Raw genomic sequence first — 24,742 nt, forward strand, 5'->3', positions numbered from 1 at the left:
GCTAGAACCTTCCACACGCGCGCGCTCCCTCTGAACGCACACACTTCTAAATCACGCCTACTTATACACCACTTCCGCGCCCCGCATAACGCGTTGCACGCACACACACACACAAACTACACACGCTTCCAGCGCTTCAGACAGCACCAAAGGGGCTCAGTCTCTCCTCCCTGTCCATCTCTCCGGACCCACAAATCTCTTTTCCACAAGCAGGAACCGCTCGGAGAAAACCGGACTGAAAGTCTCCTCATCTGCATACGCTCTGCCTCTTCATGACGTCACCTACCAACCTTCCTGGATTAGTCTCCCTGCTCCCGCCCCGCGCAGCTCCCATCCCGCCTCTCCCGGAGAACCTTTCCCAGCCCCCCCCGGCGGGTGTCTTTTGGGGATCCCCTTTGGGTCCCCTTTTTCTTTACTTTTAGGAAGTCTTCAAGCAAAAATTTTCTTCAGATCTTTTTCTAGTGCGATATCTCATCGGCTTCTAGGGAAAAGATGGAAGATACTAACCTTTCTTCCCTGATTCAGAAGACTATGATATGACAGGAGTGGGGAGCCTCCGTCAGAGGATCGGAAGAAAGGATGATGTTACAATCATCCAGTGAGAAGAAAATCTAGTATAGAGGCCCCTCTCCACCCAAAGCAGGAACACACACATACATACAGAGAGAGACAGAGACAGAGAGAGATAGAGACAGAGATAGACAGAGAGAGAGAGAGAGACAGACAGAGAGAGAGGCAGAGAGAGACAGACATACAGACAGAGAGAGAGAGAGACAGAGACAGAGACAGAGAGAGACAGACAGAGAGAGAGAGAGAAGCAGAGACAGAGAGAAACAGAGAGACAGAGAGACAGAGAGAGAGAGAGAAAGAGACAGACATACAGACAGAGAGAGACAGAGAGACAGAGCGCTCTGGAAGTCTCAAAAGTTTCTTATAACTCTTTCCTCTCTTCCCGAATGGCAAAGGATCAAAACCATCATTGAATAAGACTGGGGAGGGATCTTTGATGCCAAGCAAAATTACTGTAATATCAATTTCACTTAACAGCTTTACAGATTTGAGATTAGCCATCATATCTACCATTTTCCCTCCACTTCTCCTACCACCCCCAACCACATGTTCATTTCTTTCTGGTCTAATGTTGTGTTCTTTTCTCTAAAATATGAAGGTTCTCTCTGGGAGCAGGTTTCTTGAGGAGCTTCTGGAGGCAGCCTTAGTTTCAGTTCAATAATCGCCTCAAATACAGCCGGCTGTTAAAAGTTCAAATCCTTTATTGTCTCTTCCAAAATAGCCCGATTAGTTTTCTTAGAGGCCTATCTCCCGCCTTGGTTCCAAGAGCTTTTGCAGCTTCTCCTTTGTCGCCTCCAGCTCCCTCTGGGTCTCCAGTTCTACTCTTCTCAACTGACTGAATTCTGGCTCTGTCAATCTCCTCCATAAATCATTTGATATGATTTTAATGGCAAACCTACCTCGGTGATCTTTGCCACTGTCGTGATTTTTAGGGTCTGTTTAAATGTCATTATGTTACAAGGTGAGAGTCAACTCTAGTGATGTTTACAGTGGCACAGAATGTGCACCAACCTGATGGCAGTCTTTGTTTCCAGAACCCAATCTTCTGGCATCAATTAAGGGAAAACAGTCTAACTTCTCTCTGTGAATAAAATGCAAGTCGACTAACCAGATAAAGGATCTCTTTCCTCACATCAACTTTGAGGCTGAAGCCAGAAAAGAGACCAAATAAAACTAATTGCTGCTTAATAAAACTAACAAAACATTTTCTTTAAAAGTTCTTCCATCAATTCAGGAGCCAATCATTGAGCCACAAGGTTAAACTCAGTTGATTGCTTTCTAGTCAACAGTCATGGTGAACATGGAAAACCAGGTCTGTAGTTTGAATGCATCTGTGCCTCCATTATCACGTTCTGCTTCCATTAGGCCACAAGGTGAGAAAATGCTGATTGGACTAGAATAGAATGTATGCTCCAAATCATTTGGGTCATTCAGGTATGTAGCCCCTTTGGCTTTGGATATGGCTCACAGTATCAGTGAGGAAATGGTGAGAGAGCTGCCCCAAGTCTTCAGAAGCAATTCATCCCATCTTATGAATCACCTCTTGCATACCTATGGCTATAACCAGGGACAAGCTTACAACCCTTTCTCCAACACTCCCGGAAGAGAGAGCTTGTTGTGTATGGTCCAAGACTTAGTGACCCCATTTGTGGTTTTCTTGGGAAAGATACTGGAATGGTTTGCTATTTCCTTCTCCAGATCATTTTATATAAAGCATTGAGTAGAGAGCCACAGACAATGGGAAAACTCTCAGTGAGGTATAAGACCCTTCAGCTCAAAGGGAACCTGCTGACAATGTCTGCTTCAGCTCTCATTTCCCTTTGGGGCATCTCACCCTTCCTGAGAAGTCAGGGTGAGGGGTGATCACTTGTGTTTTACTAGAAGCAGAGATACTCACAGTAAAGAGGCATCTACATATTAATAGCAGGGTGCTGATAGCACTTGCTCAGTGTGCTGTGGTGATATAATGATACTATAAATTGGCACTTGCTCAGTGTGCTGCAGTGATGTCATTGTTCTAAGGTATTTAGGGACTGAGAGGACTTGAAATAGACTCCATCTTTGACCATCCTCATGGGTTCCAGTCCTCCATTAAGACCAAAGACTCAGGCTGGTCCCGAGATCCAGGGAGCTAGTCCCAACAGTATATTCTGACACCCCAATTTGGGGGCTCTAGAAAGCACAGTACATTTTGGCACCCCAATTTGGGGGCTCTAAAAAGCACACGATAGCATTGTACATGTTTAACTTATATCAGCTTGCTTGCTGTTTTGTAAGGGAAGAAGAGATACAAATTTGTGACATAAAATCTTACAAAAATGAATGTTGAAAATTATATGTGTATTTGGAAAATAAACTACTATTGAGGAAAAAAGAAAAGAAAATATGGAGAATCAGGAGTGGGTACTGGAAAGAAAATAATTTGGGGCACTTTCCTTAAAAATGGAGGTTCTAGGAAGAACCAGCCAATAAGAAAATGACCCCGATGGCAGAGCATATTTCCAGTGTGAGAAATCTAGAGACAGAATGAACTTTCAGAGAGAGGAAACTCCCTAGGTGTAGTAAAGAACATTGGGAGAATCAGAAGCAGAGATTATGGGGAGCATTATTAATACCCTTATCTTGTTAACCATCCATTTTAGTCTAAACCAAATGATATTGTATGGCTTATGGAGCTTATTAGGCTTGAGTCTATCGTGTTTCTCAGGCCAGTAAAGACCATCCCACATGTTCTTTTATTATCTTTTGAATTAATCAATGATAGATGGTCCTAAAAAATTGTTTGTAGCAGCCATTTTGATACACTAAATGACTAAAATTAAGACCTAGATTTCTTCCATGATGTTTTAAGAATTCTATAAACTATTACCGTGATTTTTAAATTTTTCCTTTATTGGAACTATTTAGGTCTCATGGTTATTCTTTCCTCAAATTTTAATTTAGTTAACTGGAAGTCTGCATTTTGTTTATTAACCTCATGTGACATGAACCTGATTCTAACATAGGACATAGACATCAAAAAGGGACTCTCTTTACCAACCACTAAAAATAATTTCTCCTGTAGGATTTAGTGTTTCTAGCCTGTTCAGATTTCTTTGAAAAATAACACCAATCATATCCCATTACACCCTTTAGAAAAATCTAATATTTCTATTTGAAAGTTTTGCTTTGTTTTATTTTGCAAGAGTTGTGTATCAGACTTATTCCTACTAAAAGGCTACCAAACCATGGCTTCTCCACTTGTTGAAGAATGTCTTCTGGGCCAAATTAGAACAGTCTATATTCCTCCACATTTAATATCAGCCAATAGGCAATATAAAACAAAAACTTTCCTTCTCTCTTTTCCCTATAAAACTGATTTCAGTTTCCCCACTTCCACTAGGTACAAACAAAATGTGTATAGATAATGAGAAAGTTAGAGCTTCTGAGAGATACACTCCCTGAAAAAAGCAAGCCAAATCTTTCTATTAAACAGAAAACTTACTGCCTGGGGAGAATAAACCATTTCCAGAAGTCCTTCAATACTGAAATTGATGTGTAGAGTGAAGAGAGTAAGCTCCTACCACATCTCCATGTTTCAAAACTCCTTTTAATATATTGTCTTCACATAGAAGATTTATCTGGTATTAATCTGATAAGAAAAGATGTTTTACAATTTATTATTTTAAAAAGCAAATGTACAACTCTCACTATATTATGATGTAAATCCTATATTTTCATTCTTAAAAAAAAATTACTACCAAATGAAACTATATATATATTCAATATCTGTCTAATAATAACAGGATATAAAAACAATAATATATAAACATTCAGCGCCAACTATGGGCCAGACACTGTGTTAAGTGCTGGGGATACAAAAAAGAGGCAAGATGGACCTGTTCTAGAGGAGCTTATAATGTAATGAGAGAAATAACATGCAAACAAAAATATATAAAGCGAGGTGAATAGGATCAATAAATAGCATAAATAGTAAGTAACTAACAAGAAAAGCATATCAATATTCTTGTCAAAGGTAATCATTTCCTGGTTAAGAGATCAAAATAGTAATAGTAATACCCTTCTAATATTAATATATAAATATAGGTATGTATGTATAGACATACGTATGTGTATTCATATATATCCTCATATATATCCTCTTTTCCCTATAAGACTGATCTTAGTTCTACTCCCATGACGTGATTACTATATATGTCCTTGCTCTATATAATTGCATACTGAACCATTAATTTTCTCACAAGACAGACATTTCTCTCTGCCCAATTTTTAGCTTGAATTAAAGACACTTATTGCTTGTGACTCAGCTCTTAATCATGATTATTAAATCTATCTGAAATATCTAAAATTACTATCATAATTGCTAAATATTGTTTACTCTTTCTGGGTCAAATACAGACACATTATTTCTTTACTTGTCATATCTGACTTATTTCAAAAGCAAAATATCTCTTTTCTCTAAGTCATTGACATGACCGTGGCAGTTAGGTTCTTTCAGGATCCAATGGAAATACCTGCTTTAAGCCCTAGAATAATTTGTTTAACCCAAATTTTTTGTGGGGTCATAGGGCCCTCAGAAGATGGTAACAGTATCAAAGATCATGGAGGACATGTCATTCAAAACCCTGAACTTATTGTAAAACCTGTTTATGGAGTCAAATCTTCTAGTCCTGTTCAAAGGAACAGTTTAACCTGACTATAAACTAAAATCCAAACTGCTAATGGGATAAAGTATTAAAAAAAAAAAAGTTAATGTGCTACCAGGTCACATGACCAAAAAAATGAACATTTGTTCCAATATTCATGACTCAAACCTCTCCAAAATAAAAATTGTACACAAGAGATAAAACAACTTCAACTCTCCATTGTTTAGGACACCAAATACCCAAGCTTGTCACAAAGGGGGACAGCTAGATGGTATAGTGAATAGAGCACCAGCCCTGAAGTCAGGAGGACGTGAGTTCAAATCTGGTCTCAGACACTTAACTCTTCCCATCTGAGTGACTCTGGGCAAGTCACTTAACCCCAGTTGCCTCAGCCAATAAAAAAACAACAACAAACATTAAATTAACTGCAGAGGAGTTTGCAACATACCTTAGAAATACCGTGGGTTCAGTTCCAGACCACTTCAATAAAGTAAATATCTCAATAAATTGAGTCACATGAATGTTTTCGTTTCTAGGTACATATAAAATTTTACATTATTAAGTGTACAAATAGTATTATATATAAAAATTATATTTAAAAATGTCTATATATCTTAATTTAAAATATTTTATTGTTAAAAGTGATAACCATCATCTGAGCTTTTATCAGGTCATAATCTTTTTTTGCTGGTGGAGGGTCTTGCCTTGACATTAATGACTGTTGACTGATCTGGGTAGTGGTTGTGGCAATTTCTTAAAATAAGACAATGAACTTTTCCTCATTGATTGATTCTTCCTTTCACAAAAAATTTCTCTGTGGTATGCAGTACTATTTGATGGCCCTTTTACCCACAATATTGTGGGGAGCCAGCACTAATATACAGGTGATTAAGGCCACATTCCAAAAGACTGCCCTAACCTTGAATAGGAATCTCCTAATCACATCATGGAGGAATATCCTAATCACATCCTAACCTAGACCAAGGACCCTTAACCTTGAATAGGCAGATATCTAGGCAAAACCCTAATCACACCATGAAGCTTCCTACAACCAAAGACACTTGATCAGCTCATCCTTGGGCGGGAAACCAATCCTTTGTCTAGGACCCCCACCCTGTACTAAGTTCGCCCAACCCTGCTACTATATATATATATATATATATATATATATATATATATATATCTGTACTATTGCATCCATTAAAATGAGACTTGATCAGATGGTTTTGTCTTGCCTCCATTCTTCTGCGTCCCCTCTCTCTTGCTGTTATGTCTGTTTTCTTCCAGAGTCTACATACTCCGCCTCGCGGGCCAAAGCACAATATAACTTATTTGGGGTCAATTCTCTCAAAACCTGCTAGTACTTTGTCAACTAAGTTAATGTACTATTTCTCAATATTGTTGAGTCTCAGGTATTAGGGAGGGGAGAGAGAAATGGGGAACTACCAGCCAGGTGGAGTTAGAACACACATTTATTAAGTTCAGCATCTTATATGGGCATGGTTCATGGTATTTCGAAACAATTACAAGACTAACATCAAAGATCACTGATCATAGATCACCATAAATGATATAATTAAAATGAAAATGTCTAAAATATTGCAATTACCAAATTGTGACACAGAGACAATATGTGACCACATGCCACAGGAAAAAATGGCATCAATAGATTTGCTTTATTCAGAGTTGTCACAAATCTTCAATATATTTAAAAAAAACAAAAAGTCACAATATCTGTGAAGTGCAATAAAACAAGGTATGCCTGTAATCCCTAACCCTTAACTTGCTCACCACCCCCTCCCATGCCATTCCCCAAGATCGGAGAGCTGCAAATGCCCTTCATAGTTCAGAGAGAAATCAAAAGACAAGAATTTGCCTTAGCTGAAAAAACATGATAAAGCCATGTCTTTCAAGAGAGATCAGCCAGGGAACTGAGAAACAGAGGGAACTGGGGCAGGATATATTTATTACCCTCCCTAAGCCTGAGGGAAAGAGCCCAGACTCGGGGATATCTACTTCTCTCTCCCAGAAATTAACTAGGGGTAGAGGCCAGTGAATCTTGGGATAAAGCTGACATACATAGCTTTGAAGTGCTACTGAAATCAAAAAGGAAAGAGAAAGTAAAAAATAGAACTTATAATGAAAAGAAACTGAAATGACCAAAGATCTCAGTAACATAAATAGATGAACCAACAGTGAATATATTCAAGGGAATGTGGCTTCAAGCTCAACCAAACAAGTTCAGACATTGATGAATAAATAGCACAAAACAAAGGAACCAAGAGCTGATAATGCAGAGAACCCTAAGTATGTAAAAGATCCTGGAACCAAAACAGAATGTTGTGAAAACATATTTTATGGCCTACACAGCAGAAATAATTGACAGAATAGTAGAAATTGAAGCCATAATGGCAAGTCTTACTAAAGAAAGAAAAGGGAAAATACAAAGATTGAAACATGATCCTCCTTTCAAAGAGTTTTCTATATTATGGTAGGGTCATTATTGTTTTTCCTTTGTTCTTGAGGAGGACCATGACATCAGTAGCTGATGCCATGATATGAAAATGAGTTGGATTTAAGTGAGAGAGGGTTGTGCTAAGTCATCAGCCTCACTTTCTCTTCCAGAGCCAGTGGCCAGTGACAAGATATCTGGGGCCAATGGCAAGATATAGCTCAAGACAATTGGAGATGATGATGACCCCCTATCTTATGGAGGAGGGAAGGTGATACCACACTTTCATTCTTTTTAGTTTGTTTGACTGATTATTGATGTCTCATAGAGACACTAGCTTCCATTTGCCCCATTCTAGTTTTTAATGTGTGGTTTTCTTCTGTTACTTTTTGTCTCTTTTTCCATTTGATTAATTCTACTTTTCAAGGTATTGTTTTCTTTGGTGGATTTTTTTTTTTTTTTTTGCATTTGGCCAATTATATTTTTAAAGGAATTGTTTTCTTCAATCAATTTTTTTTTCTTTCCTTCTCCAAGCTGTTGACTTTCTCTTGCATACCTCTCATTTCTTTTATCATTTTTTTCTTCAACCTCTCATATTTGCCTTTTAAAGTCTTTTATGAGCACTTCCAAGAAACCTCTTTGGGTTTGAGACCAACTGCTATTATTCTTTTAGATTTATTTTATGAACACTTTGTCCTCATCTGATTTGTCATTTTGGTCTTCCCTGTCACCATAGTATATTTCTATGATCAAGGTTCTTTTCTATTTCTTGCTAATTTTCTTTCCTTCTCTTTTTGTATTTCTTCTTTTGTGACTTTTATGATTTAGCTTTGCTCCTGGGTAGTCACTGTCTTCAGCTTTCTGTGCAACTCTGAACCTTGGCTTTGAGCACAGGGGTCTCTTGTGTTTGCCATTTTTGCTCACAGCAGGGGATAGCTTACCTGTTCTTTCCAGGAAACAGCCTGGTTTCCCAGAATTTGTCTTCTGACCTGGGAATGGAGACTTCCCAGTGGTTTGCTCTTCTTCTGAGCCAGGACCAGGAGGATTCAGTTGCTGATCTGCTGTATTTTAAGACCCTCTCACTTACTTTCCCAGTCTCCATCTGAGCTGGACTGAACACCCTTTTTACTCCAGTGAGACTGACCTATCTTGAAGTCTTTTCAATCTATTTTGAACTGAAGAGTGGTTTTATTCTGTCAGACTCTGTACAGAAGCTTGTTTCATGTGGTTTTTGAGGGAAACTGGGAGAGTTTGAACAGATTCCTGGCTTCACTATGCCATCTTTGCTCTCTTACTTCACACTTTCAATATAAAGAGAATATAAATGTAAGAAAGGACTTTCCACAAATTTGAACATGAAAGAAAATAGGCTTAAACTTTAACAAATTTGGTATATATCCATGGGATACCAATTGGATTACAGTTAAAGAGGAAGGGCTTTATTTGCAGTGACAACAATCCTAAATAGATAGGATTATTCTATACATTATAAACCGGAGTTTAGAACTACAGATACCAGATGTTATGAAATGCATTTAGTAATCAATTCATTCATTTTTACCACATTGCAATAATAAACATATTTATCTGGTAGAGGACATTGTATAATATAACCTTGTCATAGTCTGATATATATGTTAACAATCAGAGCAAAAACAGTACTGACAAATCTATAGATAATTTCAATATAATTGTCATTCAATCCATTCATTTATGAGTCAACCACAGTGCATGTTACTAACCCCAATGAATCTGCTAAGTGCAGAACAAAATAATCCACATGTATGTTGTTGAGGGTGTATACCTCCAACAATAAACTGCAATTAAGATTCATTTAACTGGCAATAAATGGATCTGATAGATAATAAGAGATAAATAAATCTAAAGAAATAAGAAGAATTTTACTTAAGAGAATTAAAAGAACTTGGAAATAGAATAAATAAAAGGAGTTGGGGAGCTGATAGATACAGGAGCTGCTGCCATAAATTCTACTGGGTTACTAATTGAGAATTCCAGGGAGGAGTAGGGAAAAGTAACTGCCTGGTTTTGTTTTTTGCTTTTTTGTAGTTCTCTGATTTGACATCATTAAGTCAAGTCAAAGTGCCTCTTCCAAATCTAAAACTATTTGATTCCTAGCCTTCTCTAGTTCAGTATTGTTTTGCTAGATTATGGCACTGAAAATAAGTAGCTGGTTCAATAAAAAGCCAGTACAAAAAAACAGAGAAGAGTCTTTCCCTTTCTGCAAAAGAATTATTAACTGGACCTCTTTCATTTTCCTCTGGAGTCATTAAATTACGGAGTTCTTTGTCTTTAAAGAAGACTGGTAGGATGTTAAAGGCAAGATGGTGGGTGAAGGAGATCCACATGATGTAAGCAGGTGGCAGAAAGTAAATTCCACAGAACTGGATGGTCCACTGATAAATAAAAGCTAAAAAGTTAAAACAAAGGGTGTGACCAAGTAAATCTTTCAGGAAGGACCAGGAGAACAAATTAACTGCAAAATCAAAACAACATATATTGAAAACAGCCCAGCATATTAACATACAAGTTAATTATCAGGCAATGTATTTGTAAATACATTTTGGTAATAACACAAAAGTAATCTTGCAAATGTCATATTGACAACAGTAGTAAATTGTTTTTTTTTTTTTTTAATCAAGTAAAAGTTGTATAGAATGGCAATGGCAAAAATGAGGTATAAGTATATACCTTTCATATTTTGAATTTATGTAAAATACATTAAATTGATAAAATATAACCAAGATACAGAAAATATGTCAACATAAATAATAAATTAACATTATTAACTCTGTTTGATAAATTCATGTCATACCTCACTCCAGATACTTCTTTGGAGGTTGTCAAACTACTTTACTCTCTGGTGAAATGCTCTATATATCTCTATTTCACCTGATAGGGTCACAAAGAATATGTTCATCATTGACATCTTGGCCAGAGACTGAACCCTGAAAATAAGAAAAAAAGAAAAGTTTCAGTAAAACTTTTTTTTTTTTTTTTAAGAACAAAAGAGGCCAGAATTTCAGAAAGGAAGACAATACTATGATGAGAAAATTATCACATTAAATTTAATCTAGATTTTTTTTTAAAAAGAAAAAATACTTTTTTCAATTTCATACATATTTTGTTGTTGTTCTATGTATATTAAAGTGTTGCTTTCTGTCAAAACCACATATTTCAATAATGACAAGAAATTAACCTTGCTTCCATTTGCCCCATTCTAGTTTTTAACTAAACGTTAAATCTCAGTGGAAGATTTAACTGTTTCTTGTCAAAATAATTCCTCTCTCCAGGAGTTAGATCACTCTTGAATATTACCACAGGGAGAAAAAAAAATTTTAAACAAATTTACAAAATAAATTATCTCAGAGTAAAAACAAAGAACTGAAACACTATACTCCTTTAGATAAAACAATCACACCCTTAAATCCTTAAAAAAAAAAAAAGCCTTTAGACTTACTCAAATGATTTTCAATACTTGACTCTTCATAATCCTATGGACCATAGTATACCATTCTGATATGTCTTTTAGCATTTCAATACTAGTCATGGGGTTTTCTTGGCAAACACACTGGAATGGTTTGCCATTTCCTTTTCCAGGGGATTACCTTTTGTCTGAACTCTCCACCTTATAGTTTCATTGAGCTACACAAACTCCTCCAACACCAGGCAAGGATGAAGGAAGGGAGTCACTCAAATAGAAACCTAAAACAGCATAGTACTTTCCCAGGTTCTCATAGCTGTAATGCCTGTCTTGGGGGGCAGAGTTTAGAAATAAAGGGGAAGAAAAAAACAAATAATACCACACTGCACTAATACCTTTTACCTTTCTCTTCATTTTACTAGCACTAACACCTTTTACCTCTCTCTTAATACTAGATAGAAATTGTCACTTTCTGGCTCAGCCTCATCAATAAAACACTCTGACAAAGAACACCTTTCAAAAAGGTTAGCACTTTGTCAAAATGTAAAACAACTTTTGGATACCCTTCTCCATTGCCTCATGGGTAAAACAAGATTTGCTTAACTTTGAGCCTTCATCTATCAAGTGGACAGGTTTCCAGTCCTCCTATCCTTCTTAAAAAGAGGGTATTGTCCTTGAAATCTGAAAGATTCCGATTCCTCCATCTTTGTGAGATTAAAAGTAGAAGCCAAATTAGGGTTAAAACACACACACACACACACACACACACACAAGAGAAGCCAAGGTAAATAAGAAGATTCCTTTAGATTAAGTTATGTGAGTCTGAAGATTTTTTTTTTTTTTTTTTAAGATCAGCCTTATTGGAATCCTGGCATGTTATCAGAGCCTTAAATTTAGAAAAGAGGAGCAAGGGAAAGAACTGAAACAAAGTATAACTGGAGTTGCTACTCAGACTCTTTTTTTAATGTATAAATTGAGTAAAAGAGTAGCAATTGTTACTTAGTCACTGTTCAATCCCCTTACTCAATCAACTAAGAAGTTAGTTACATCTTGAAAGACAATCTTCTCTTCATGAAACTCTTGGATGCCCAAGATACATTATGTTCTCTCCTTGAGAGAAGAGGCCCAATCCTAGAGATTCTGGAACTCACTCTTTATCTAGTGTTTTAAGGTGGGCACTGTAATTTCCCTACAAAAAGCCCAAGAAGGTATGTCAGATACTATTTTAAAGGCAACTACTTCCAGGTTTCCCCAGTTACCTTGGTTGGGAAAGTGAGTCCCATAAGCAAGTCCAATGAGCAAGATAAGGCACTTGACTTGAGACAGCAACTACTATTCCTCATAACTCTGAGAAGGGCAAGACCTTTTTTCCCTCTCTGCACAAATCTGTTGTTGTTGAGTTTTTATCTCTCATGTTTGACTCTTCCATGACCCCATATGGGGTTTTATTATCAAAGATGCTGCAGAAGAGCAGTTGGTTTGAAGTCAGAGTGAGAACATTTGCTTAGAATTCTATTTAAGTAAGAGCTTTATTTCACCATAGCTGAGGAGCCAAATAGTATGGGCAAAATAATTGTTAATAGGGACAGGAGGTGAGAGCAAGCTTAAGTACCATAATTTTGCCTACAAGCCATGTTAGGAATATTAAGGTTGCTAAAAACAGAATCTTTTTTTTTAAGACACAGGATCTGTTAAAAACAGAGTAGAGCTACTTTGTTGCCTGAGTTCAAGGAATAGTTTGCAGAGCAAATGTTCCTTCTATGGGCCCAACAAGTCTAAATATACTAAATCTTAATGATTTTAGAAAATGTTTATGTTAATAATTTTCATAAGCTAGTTGAGGGCCTAGGGTTAGAGTCTAGCATGAGCTCTACAATACTGTAGTGGTTTGCTATTTCCTTTTCCAGCTCATTTTACAGATAAGGAAGTCAGAGAGGGTTAAGTGACTTGCCTAAAGTCATATAGCTAGTGTTTGAAGCCACATTTGAACTCAAGTTCTCCTCTATCCATTATACCACCTAGCTGCCCACAAAAATCTATAGATAGCACTAAAAATCAGATTTCTAGGCAAGTGTTTCTAAACTGATTTTTATACTAAAGAGTTGACTCTGTGTGCAGCAGGGAAAGCATAAAAAAAATGGGTAGTTAGTTCTAGTGAGACTGGTTACCTGAGTGGCTTCCCTGTCTGTCTCTGTTGTTGTGTATCATCCTTGACTCTAGCTAGGTACTGAAGTCATGAGGCATAAATCATTTTAATTCCATTCAATTCAACAAAGGTTCTTTAAGTAAGCCAATAAGAGCTTGTCATAAGGATGTGGTATTGGTCTTTGTCTTCTTGTTTGTTAGGATCATATCGATAAGGGGGTGGTGTTGGAGTGGTCTTGTCTTTTCCTCTTTTAACATTACTTCATTTTAGACAATATCCTCCAAATCCAAAAGGAAGAAATATGTTCCTTAAACTTGTTATTTTCAAACCTTTCCTTATTTATTTTTGCTCCTGTGCTAATGTAACAGACAGTCCTGGTTGTAGTCTATACTGAGAAAGATAAAGTTCTATTGCAAGGCTGAAATATATATCAATTAGGCCCTGGTCAATAAGAAGTAACCATTATTCCTTAAGGATAGTAGAGAGGGGCAGCCAGGTGGCAGCTAGGGGGCATAGTGGATAGAGCACCAGCCCTGAGGTCAGCAGGACCTGAGTTCAAATCTGATCTCAGACACTTAACACTTTCTAGCTGTGTGACCCTGGGCAAGTCACTTAACCCCAATTGTCTCAGAAAAAAAAAAAAGACAGCAGAAGCCATATTCAATCTATAAAAAATGGACGTAGGTTTTTTTTAAGAGGTCTCCCATGACTTTGTATGTTTGTGTTTCCCATATTTTTGGTGAGGTAATTGGGGTTAAGTGACTTACCTAGAGTCAGACACGTAGTAAGTGTCTAAGGCTACATTTGAACTTAAATCTTCTTCCATTCAAGGGCAGCTAGATGTTTCAACCGATAAGGCACTGGGTCTAGAGTATTCTTGACTCTAACCTCAAATACTTATTAACTGTGTGACTAAGCAAGTCATTTAATCTCTGTTTGCCTTAATCTACTTTAGAAAGAAATGACAAACCACTCCAGGACTCTTGCCAAGAAAACCATATAGATAATATGGTCGATGGAGTGACAAAGAATTGGATTCAATTTGTTATGCCTCAGTTTCCCTATCTTAGTTTCCCTGAATTGTTCTGCCTCAGTTTCCCTGGTGGCACCCTCCCCTCTTCCTGGCCATTAGGACTGAGATAATTATGGCTAAGGAGCTCTGGCCACTCTAGCATTCCAAAGAGTCATAAAACTCCAGACAGCTTATCTCAAATGTTTGGGCATTTTTCTGGCTCAGACTTCTTGTCTCCTAGATTCTTCATTCCCAACTTATCAGAATTTTTGATCCTTCCTTCTTCACACCCCAATCTGTCAGAATTAAAAAGCACTCACCAGTGCTCTGCTTCTCCCTTTCCCCCCTTGCCTTCGTTTCCCTGATAGCTGGAGCCCTATAAAGAGTCTTTGGAAGCCCTTGCTCATCTTGGATTCTTTGAAACAAGAGTCCCATCCAACCGGCTGGCTAATATGGCTGCCAGTCCAAACTCTCCACTATTAAAACATTAAAAACCCTCTAACCTGTTTTGCCTCAGTTTCTCCCGAACTACAAATTGAACACCGATAACTTCTTGAGTCCTCTTCTAGCTGCTTCTAACTAATGCATATGACACAGTTTAGAACAATATAAGCCATCATATAGTTAAATGCTGGATTATATTCACTCTGATGGGTGTAAAAATTAGAAAAGAAAAAGATGAGAATACTAGAGTAGTGTTACTATCTCAATTTGAGATGAGCCTTAAAAAATGGGTGATATTTGGACAGAAGAGAATGAAACAAACATTTCATTTCATTTCATTTCAGTGAGGAGAAATAGAAGCATGGGAATACACATGACATAAAAAGAATCATAAGAACCAAGAACAAGAAGAGATCTGACAGACCATTTAATCTATCCCTCACAGGATACATACACAGGAAAGGAAAGAATTCCTTTCATAACCTCCTAATTAGTGGTTACTCAGTCTCTGCTTACATATCTCAAGAGATAGAGAATTTATAATGTAATATAAGCTTGTGAACTCACCTATCCTACCAGGAAATAGTACTAATTAATTATTACAAAATTATTTTATCGTTTGGTCTAAGTCTCTAATGTGTCCCAAAGAAACCACAAAAAACCACCTTCCATGGTAGCAATCTGAAAAAAACGTGCATGCTGATACACAGACCGCAACAAAGTCATACCCAAGACTTAATTCACTTAAAGATTGACATAATGGACACATACCAGAGATTGCAAATGAGACCAAAGAAACGGATACGGGAACAAGCAAAGAACAGAAACAAAAGGAAGACTGAAAGCAAAAGTGGAACTTATGATCTGTCTTTTAAAACTTGCAAACCAGGGGAGAGCGCGAACGCAGTCCCCCACTACCACAAATTATGCAGTCGAGTTTCCCGCATTTGGGGAAATCGCAGGGGTCAGCCCATCCGGAGTGCAATGGATAAGCCTCGCCCTGGGGAAACCACCTTCGTGATCATGGAATCACCCCTGCCAGGTAAGTATGCTCAATCACACCACGCTCCAGCGCTCCCTGCACACACTCACCCTTTACACACACGGTCACCTACACAAGATTTATACATCCCGCACAACAACCTTCATCCACGCAAACTATATAAATCACAAAGTATTTCAAACGAAACAACATAGTAGCTACGATCTTCTGACTCTCAAATTTATATTTTCCAGAAGGAGTAACTGGTCGGAGAAAACGGGACCACAAGTCCTCTTCATCTGCATACTGCTTCCCCTTTTGTGACTTTACTTATTCAACTTTGTGCAACATTTGACATTTCATCTCAATGGAACAAGAGCAGTTGCATTTTATGTTAGGTTGGTTTCGTTTTTTTTTTTTTTTAATTTTTTTTATTTTCATACCTAGTTTACAATTATGCCGAATTTCGATTCTTTTCCCTTCTCTACATTTCCGAATCTGTCCTAGATCAAGCCACGCCTCTTTCATGAAGCCTTTTCTAAATACCTCAGCCTTAGCAGCGGACTATGAATCCGAGCCTGGCGATCCCCTCTCTAGCCTCCTGGTCGGACTCCCCACCTCAGTCCTCTCCCCTTTTCACCTCATCTCTCATTCACCAGTCAAGCTGATTTCCCCCGCTCCCCTATTCGGTTGATTCCAGTGGCTGGCTTTTTCTCGCCCCTGGAATAAAATAGAAACCCTTCTATTTGACCCTTTGAAAGCTCTTCACAAAATGGCTCCAATCTGTCTTTCCCCTGTAGTACTCTATACTTCAGTCAACTCCTCTACTTCCTATAGCGCACGCATCTGCCCCGTTCCTCCTCACCTACCCATTCTTAAAATACCTTGTTTCCCTCTGAGGTCCCTTCAGGCATCATCCTCTACATAAAGCTTTTCCAAATTCTTCTCCCAAAATTCAAGACCTCCCCTAATTTTTAAAATTATACTTTTGTATTATTATGAGCTTGACCAACATGAACAAAGATGGACATTTCTATGTACAAACAGATAATCGTTTATGAAACCCTGAATTACAATAAACTTTGGAGTTGTTGTTTTTTAAAATAGATAAACAAATTCGATATGCTCCTTCCAATGCTGTCTTACCGTTGAGATTGGGAAGAGAACCCCAAAAGTTTGGGTTCACAAACCAATGTCATGACATGTCTCAAAAGAATTTGCAGGCTTGTACCCATTTCTTAGTCAAGGGGCAAAGTTTATTGTAATTGTAATGCCAATTATAGTGGATTAAATTCCAAAAGAAATTAGTAAGGGAAAGAGGGAAAGGAGATGATTTATACAAATTGGATCAGAGCTTCATGTTACTTATTTGCTAATTTTATGGCTTGCAGGCAGGTTTGAGGGGTGGTCTATTCACTATTGTCTCAGGAACTGGGTCATTACTGACCAACAGATTATCAATCTGACAGTAATGTTTGTAGTACTATTCTAAAAACCAGAAAATTTTGAAATCATCAACAGACAGATTATTAGAACAAGAGCACTTTTAGGTCAAAGAGATTCAGGATTAATAATATATCTAAGGGGAGAAATATTATTACATTATTAGGCCAGAGGACTTTTACAATCATTGACAGACATTGTTAGAACAAGAGTACTCTTAGATCAGAAGGCTTCAGAGTCACTGCAGTCTCACCAATATCACTGCTGCTCTGTGCCTGTATCTAAACTACCTTCTTTTTTTTTGTAGCACATTTGTTAAAATGTTTCATTGATGCTCTTTCCTTTTTTTTTTTTTTTTGAATTATCATCACTATAATAACTCCCCAAAGCCTTTCTTTGTAACAAATAAACTTACTTTAAACAAAAGCAACATACATCTGTGCCTACACACTGCATGTCAGAAAACCTCTTTCATACTATCCCTCTCTGCTAGGAAGTGGGAAGCCTTTCCCCCTAAAAAAACAAACAGAAAAACCTTGTTATTTTGTATTATGTTCTGTATATAACTATTTTTGTACACATCATCTCATGGACAACATGTTGCTAAATAGATGTTTATTTTATTGACTACAGTTTGAATAAAAGTAGAAAGTAAATGAAACTGATTAAAATAAAAAAGCCTGTGTAAGCATACTTGTGACATCCATCACCCATCCAAGCCATATATTATTCACTGCCAATCGGGGTACCTCCCTCTCCTTCTTTAAACTTTTTTCTCCCTGTGGCTTCAGATAATGCAATTTAAAGAATTCTAGTCTTCTGAGTTTCCTGACTCATGATATCGAAGAAGCTCCACCAAGGCCATTTGAAGCTCATGATTCTAGGTCACATAATACAAAAGATCATTCATCATTAGGAGGTAACTAGTCTGGTGATTATTCCCTGATAACTAAGTCAGTTACAGGGATAATAAATTGTTCCCACCTAGAAAACCCTCAAGAAATACTTTCCAGAATAACAACTGCTTAGAACATCAGAAAGGCATGAGTCCCTGAGCTCCAAAGCCCTAGCTTTTTTACTCCTGAAGACACTCACCATAGCCTCCACTTGTTGTAAAAAGAAATAGTAGACTCCCTATGTTTTTCCTTTTTGATTTCTGTTAGTCACAGCAGCATTTCCAATAGTGCCATGCTTGAAGAATACTGCAGAATAGCAATTTTATATGAAAACACTTGAGTAGAAACACCTGCCAAAACCACAGAAGCATTTCTGCTATAAAACCTACCTTGTCATTAGAAGAGTGGAAAGGAGAAAGGCTGAATTACTCTTATTTCTGTTACCCATTGTTGTAAGGCTCTACTTGTTTTTCCCTGAATGTTAGAGTTATTTGGGCATTCACAAAAGATAATTTAAAAGTGGAATTGAGCAGATTCTCCCCTTGAGATAACTTCCTACCTTAAGCAGTATTCACCCTCTACAGAAGTGATTTTGTAATCAATGCACCACCATAGCCAGGAAAGAAAAGAAAAGAAGAAAAAAAAGACATAAAATTTACAAATGGTTATAAAAGGAGATTCTTTATAACCGGTACCATAGGTCTTGGAACGAATGAAAAGAAGATGGACTGTTCTTCAGGTCAGGATCCTGGGTTAGGGTTCCACAAACTACGTGAGACTAAAAAAGGAAAAGGTGGGGAAAAAAAAGTGAACATAGGGTCCAGGTGGCAACTCGAAGAGTCTTGGAAGGGTGTTGCAACACCAAAAGGTGATTTGTTACAGCTCCTTTAACTATATGGAGTGCTGCAGTCTCTTATGAGATGGTAGGAAGGATAGGGATGGAGGAAAAATTGATACAATCTCTCCTATTACTCTGAGTAGTGCATTAGCACTACTCTGACAATAGCACTGCTGCTTAGTGTGGATTGGGAGAAATGGCTTGCTCTTTGGGAGAGAAAATGAATTTTTGCACAGACTTACTCCTTTCCTTTGAAACTCCACAAAGAAATGTAGAATATCACAAATTGAATGACTTTAAAGGGAATTTTAGAAGGATTCAAGCATTAAGTAGAAGATCCTCAGTAATTAAGCTTCAGCTTAACAATATCATTACATATGCATGCATAAGTTCTCTCCCAAGAAATATCAATATTTATATTTAAAAATGATGGTTACAAAAACCCCAATTAGCAGACATTCTTATAGACATTATGAAGTATATAGTACTTCCAAGTATTATGTTAGCTTTCTTCAACTTCCTCCCTCCCTCCCCTGACCCATGCAAATCAAGCTAGTAAGGCAGAGCTTTGCTCAGCTGAATCAAGTCTGGAGGTGTGAAATATAATTCATTAGGATCCTACTCTATTCAAATTAATATTAATCAGTTTGATATTTTACATAAATCATATAGAAATAATTAGATAAGATAGTGTCTTATAGTAGGCCTTTTTGGAGGCCTCAAATTTTAATATAATGTTCCCTACTTGTTTACCTCTTATGAAGCTCACTTGTGGATCAACAAGAATGGCAACAAAGATATCTCCATCTTGTCTTGAATTCCATGTCCAAACCCAGCATAAGCGGGATACCTTGATTCTTTGAACAATTCCCCCAACTTGTTTTTGAATCTCTGGACTATTCTTTCTTGCCCAACATGAGCAGTTGACTATCTTATGATCACTATCTTATGGTCACCAGAGACGACTCTCACCCATCTTGATTCTTTGGCTCGCCAGAGCATGGTCTATTAATTTGATTCTGTATTTTACCATCCATCTTTAGTATATTTGGGTATTAAAATCTATCTTTAAAAAAAAGTCTTGAACACCAAATAGATCATTTTGATTATATTAAGTTAAAAGGTCTTTCTTCACACAAAACTATTGCAGACAAGATTAGAAGGGAAGCAATAAATTGGGAAAACGTTTTATATGTAAGGGTTCTGATAAAGGCCTCATTTCTAAAATATATAAAGAATCAACTCAAATTTATAAGACTTCAAGCCATTAGCCAGTTGATAAATGGTCAAAGGATATGAACAGACAATTTTCAGATGAAGAAATTAAAACCATTTCTAGTCATATGATCAGATGCTCTAAATCACTGATCAGGGAAATGCAAACTAAGACAACTCTGAAATACCCATGACACACCTGTCAGATTGGCTAAGATGACAGGAAAAGATAATGATAAATGTTGGAGGGGATGTGGGAAAACTGGGACACAAATACATTGCTGGCGAAATTGTGAATAAATCCAGCCATTCTGGAGAACAATTTGGAACTATGGTCAGAAAGTCATCAAACTGTGCCTACCCTTTGATTCAGCAGTGTTTCTACTGGGCTTATGTCCCAAAGAGATCTTAAAAGAGGGAAAGGGACCCACATGTGCAAAAATGTTTGTGGCAGCCCTTTTCATGGTAGCAAGAAACTGGAAACTGAGTGAATGCCCATCAGTTGGAGAATGGCTGAATAAGTCATGGTATATGAATGTTATGGAATATTATTGTTCTATCAGAAACAATCAGCAGGATGATATTTAGAGAAGTCTGGAAAGACATGAATTGATGCTAAGTGAAATGAGCAGAACCAGGAGATCATTATACATGGCAACAACAGGACTATTCAAGAATCAATTCTGATGGACGTGACTCTTTCCAGCAATAAGATGATTGAGGCCAGTTCCAATGATCTTGTGATGAAGAGAGCCTTTTATACCCAGAGAGAGGACTGTGGGAAATGACTGAAAAATAAATTTTTTATACATTGCCATCTTATGCCTCTTAGGCTATAAAAGTTAAAGAAAAGATAGATCCATTTTTGTTATTTAGTCAATTAGTTATATATGTCCTACTTTTCATGACCTCATTTGGGATTTACGTGGTAAAGATTCTGGAGTGGTTTTGTCATGTCTTTCATCGATTCATTTTATAAATAAGGAAACTGAGATAAATAGGGTTAAATGACCTGCCCACTAAGGTCCAATTTGAACTCAGCCCTTCTAACTCCAAAACTGATACTTTACCCACTTTGAAACCTACCTTCTCCTGCCTACAATTCCATACTTTCTTTAATGTCATAAAAGTTGAACAAACTGAAAAACTCATAATCTCTTATAACCCCTAAGAAAACAACTTTGTCTAACTCTATATGTAAACTAAGTCAGATTACAGATTAAACTATATTAAAAGGATTCACAATAGACTGAAGAGTCCAATTGGATGTCCTCAAAGAGTCAGGGACAGTTGAGATTCTTTCTATGGCTTCTTATCTGAGAAATATTTAAAATTCTTAAGTAAATTTTTATATCCCATGAGACAGCTTTTGTTCAGGTTAGGTTAATGTTAAAATAGACTTTTAGTTAACCAAAAGGAATAGTCCTGAGTCCCAAATAAGAAAGGGAAATAAAAAAGTCTTATAACAATACTTAATTTTTATTCAATCTCTTCACTCAATGTCCTACTTTTGTTCTTGCTCTTGCTCTTCCACTCCAGTCCTTCCTCCACTAAGCTATCCAAATGAGTTTCCTAAAGTTCAGGTCTGTCAATCAACTGGACTCAGATTTGACATCAATCAATTGGACTTGAACTACCTTCTAAACTGTGAGTGGTTTGAACTGAAACATCAGACTAGAGACAGGAGAATCAGGACAAAAGTGGAAGTTTAATTTCAGAGTGAGGGAAATCATACCTGCAAGCAGAAGGCCATCTACCTCCTAAAAAAGAAGGCCAGATACTGGAACCTCATCTACTTGAAAGAGGTTGGCTCACAACACAAACATTCTTAGATCTTGACATAGTTCTCCTTTTTATCATTTTTTGGGATAATATAGATATTATTGGATCTCTATGGTAATAGTCATGTGTCAAATTTTAGCCACTCTGAGAGGTACAGCAATGGAGTTTTGTGACAGAAACAGGAATGCAGTACCTGTCAGTGACAAGGCATAGGGATTGTGAACATGTGGTGGATGGTCCTGGGAAATAAGGGACTAAATCCCTCAGTGAATACCTGCTGCTACTCCAAGCAATACACTTTGTCAGAAGATGATATCATCCTGAGAGCAGTGGATTATTGTTAAGCCAGATTTAATGTATTCTAACACAGTCTGCTTGCTGGCATTTAGCTCTGGAAACAGGCTATCTCCAAAATATTTTGACACGTCAATATCACCTCCAGTAACTCCCCAGTTATGTCTGGGATGAAACAAGATCCTGTTTGGCTTTTGAAACTCTTAATTATTTGGCTTTTTCCTACCTTTCCAGTCTTACACCTTACTCATTTCCACATACTATGTAGCACAAGGCAATCGATCACTGGCTGATCAGCCTTTTTCCTATTCCTGAAACCCATTTGGAATTATCTTCCTCATGGTTGATGAGATGCGAGAATAGAGAAAAAGAGATCTCCTAACAGCAACGGGATCCCCTTGGCCGGTGGCAGACTTTGCGAAAGAAAGAATTTGAAAACCCCAGTGACTACAGGCACAAGGTTTGTTGCAAAGAATGGGATTTAATTACACTAAGAAGACAGACTTCTTAGTGGGCAAGGAATATAGCAAAGGTGGGTTACACTGAGAAGAAAATATATCCAACAATAAGGCACGGTCCTGTTAAGACATCTGCAAAGCTGTCTGGGTATACAGCCTAGATATATCGGGGCTGCTTTGATCTTTGGCCAAGAACTGGGAGCCTAATCTCTGGATAAATCTGTGAGACTGCTTTTTCAATTCAACTCAATTCAAAATTAAATGAACTCAAAATCATGGGAGTTTCTTTTATGGGCATGAGGATGTGCCCCTCCTTGGGGAGAGTTTGAGACTCGGAATCACCCTTCTCCCACAGATTAAAGGGGACACAGTTTCAGGGGACCCTGATATAATTTACACCATGCTATCCAACTCATAGGTTCCCAGGCTTCCAAGTCTTAAAAGCCTAGCTTTTGGGGGAAATCTTTTCTAATCTTCCTTCATGTTAGTGTCTTCCATCTGGTAATTTTCTCCCCTTACATGATGTACATAGCCGCTTGCACTTTAGGTTCCCTGATTGGATTGTAAGCTTCTTGAGAGCAGAGATTAACAAGGTTCTTTTGCCTCTCCTTTAACCTCTATTCCCGGCTTGTGGTAGACTGCTTAACGTTTCTTGACTGACTGAAGCTGCTTACATTTTAATGAATTTTCGAAATGGGTGATTTACTATCTGGGTACCAGTGACATGGGGATTGATGAACTGTGGGCAGCTGATATGTTTCCCAGGTGGTCTGCTTGTCGATTTTGTTTTAAGACTTAACAGTAGGCAGAAAAGTGGGCGGAGGGAGCCAGTAACCGGGGGCGCCTGTGGAGCGGCTGATTCCTCACCAAGGCCGCTTGGAATCTGGGGGCCCGGGTTGCCCTTCTTGGGAGGAGGGTTTCTCTATAGCTTTTTGACAGGAGGTGCGAGGGCAGCAGGTGGGGGAGGGAAGAGATGCTCAAAGTTTTGTGAAAGGAGTATCTGGCCCCCAGCCCGCCTATCAGGACTCCGTGTGCATTTTCAGCTCCTATTCCGCCCTCTACAGGGAAGCCATTGGTCGACTTAGCGCGGATGTAGGAGGGGTATGCAAATGACGAGTTGCCAAGCAGGCAAGGTTTTGTGGATACGGGGTGAGTGCCTTCTTGTACGTAGAAAGAGCTAAGATTTATTAAAAATCCGTTTTCTGTAGTGTTGTTGGAGGCCGTTTTGTTGTGTGGAAGCGGACATTGTATGTTGGGTTTAGGAGGTATCATCGGAGGAGGGGGAGGGTTGGCGGTGTGGGTTAGTCGCCACGTGTGTAAAAGGGTGTTGTTGCAAGGGTGTAGGGGAGCGGCGGCGCTAGATCTTTATCGCTTCTCGGCCTTTTGGCTAAGATCAAGTGTAGTATCTGTTCTTATCAGTTTAATATCTGATACGTCCTCTATCCGAGGACAATATATTAAATGGATTTTTGGAATTAGGAGTCGGAATAGGGGCTTGCTCCGTCCGCTCCGCGCATCGACCCGGTATTGCAGTACTTCCGGGAACGGTGCACCTCCCTCTGGGAGACATATTGTGTTTTAAAAGTAAGTTTTGTTATGCAATTGCTAGATTAATTGGCTTTGTTTCATTTACTTCAAACATAAATTCAAATCAGCTCTTGTCTAAGTGGACTTTTTTCTTGTGTCTGCTATTTTAACTACTGTACGCTGTATTTTGCCGTTACATTAGCGTTTCAAGATTCATGTTTATCGAACTCTGTGCAGATTTTTAGTTCCCATTGGGCTGTTTTTATTGCTACAGTCGGAAAACAGCCTTCGCACTTTCGTTTATTTAAAGCTATACCTAGTTACATAGTTGCCTATTTGATCTCAATTTTTAAATTACCTATTACATATGCCTTTATGTTTCTATGTGCGCACACAGCTGTTTAGGCATTTACATATGCAGATTTTAAGATGACGCCATAAATTAATGAAAAGATTCAGGGAAATTACGGTCTATGAACAGAGAAAGTTTAGGACCACACAAGAGTTAGGGGAGATAAAGTAGACTAATAGTTAAAAATTAATGTTTTTCACAATTTAAGGCAGTTAGAACCGGAAGAAATGAGGAAGAGAAGTC

The 24,742-nt window shown here is 37.8% G+C and overlaps 3 non-coding genes across 3 annotated transcripts; 1 reads left to right on the plus strand and 2 right to left on the minus strand.

Annotated features, from left to right (window-relative positions):
* Positions 1 to 4,061: 4,061 nt before the first annotated feature.
* LOC111719714 lies at positions 4,062 to 4,251 on the minus strand. Its single transcript, XR_002769719.1, has one exon. It is a non-coding gene; the product is annotated as a U2 spliceosomal RNA (small nuclear RNA).
* An 11,347-nt stretch (positions 4,252 to 15,598) lies between these two features.
* On the minus strand, positions 15,599 to 15,762 carry LOC111719715. Its single transcript, XR_002769720.1, has one exon. It is a non-coding gene; the product is annotated as a U1 spliceosomal RNA (small nuclear RNA).
* Positions 15,763 to 23,987: 8,225 nt separating this feature from the next.
* LOC111719718 lies at positions 23,988 to 24,178 on the plus strand. The gene has a single exon (XR_002769723.1). It is a non-coding gene; the product is annotated as a U2 spliceosomal RNA (small nuclear RNA).
* The last annotated feature ends 564 nt before the right edge of the window (positions 24,179 to 24,742 follow it).

Source organism: Sarcophilus harrisii, chromosome 3, assembly GCF_902635505.1.
Source record: "Sarcophilus harrisii chromosome 3, mSarHar1.11, whole genome shotgun sequence".
Taxonomy (NCBI): domain Eukaryota; kingdom Metazoa; phylum Chordata; class Mammalia; order Dasyuromorphia; family Dasyuridae; genus Sarcophilus; species Sarcophilus harrisii.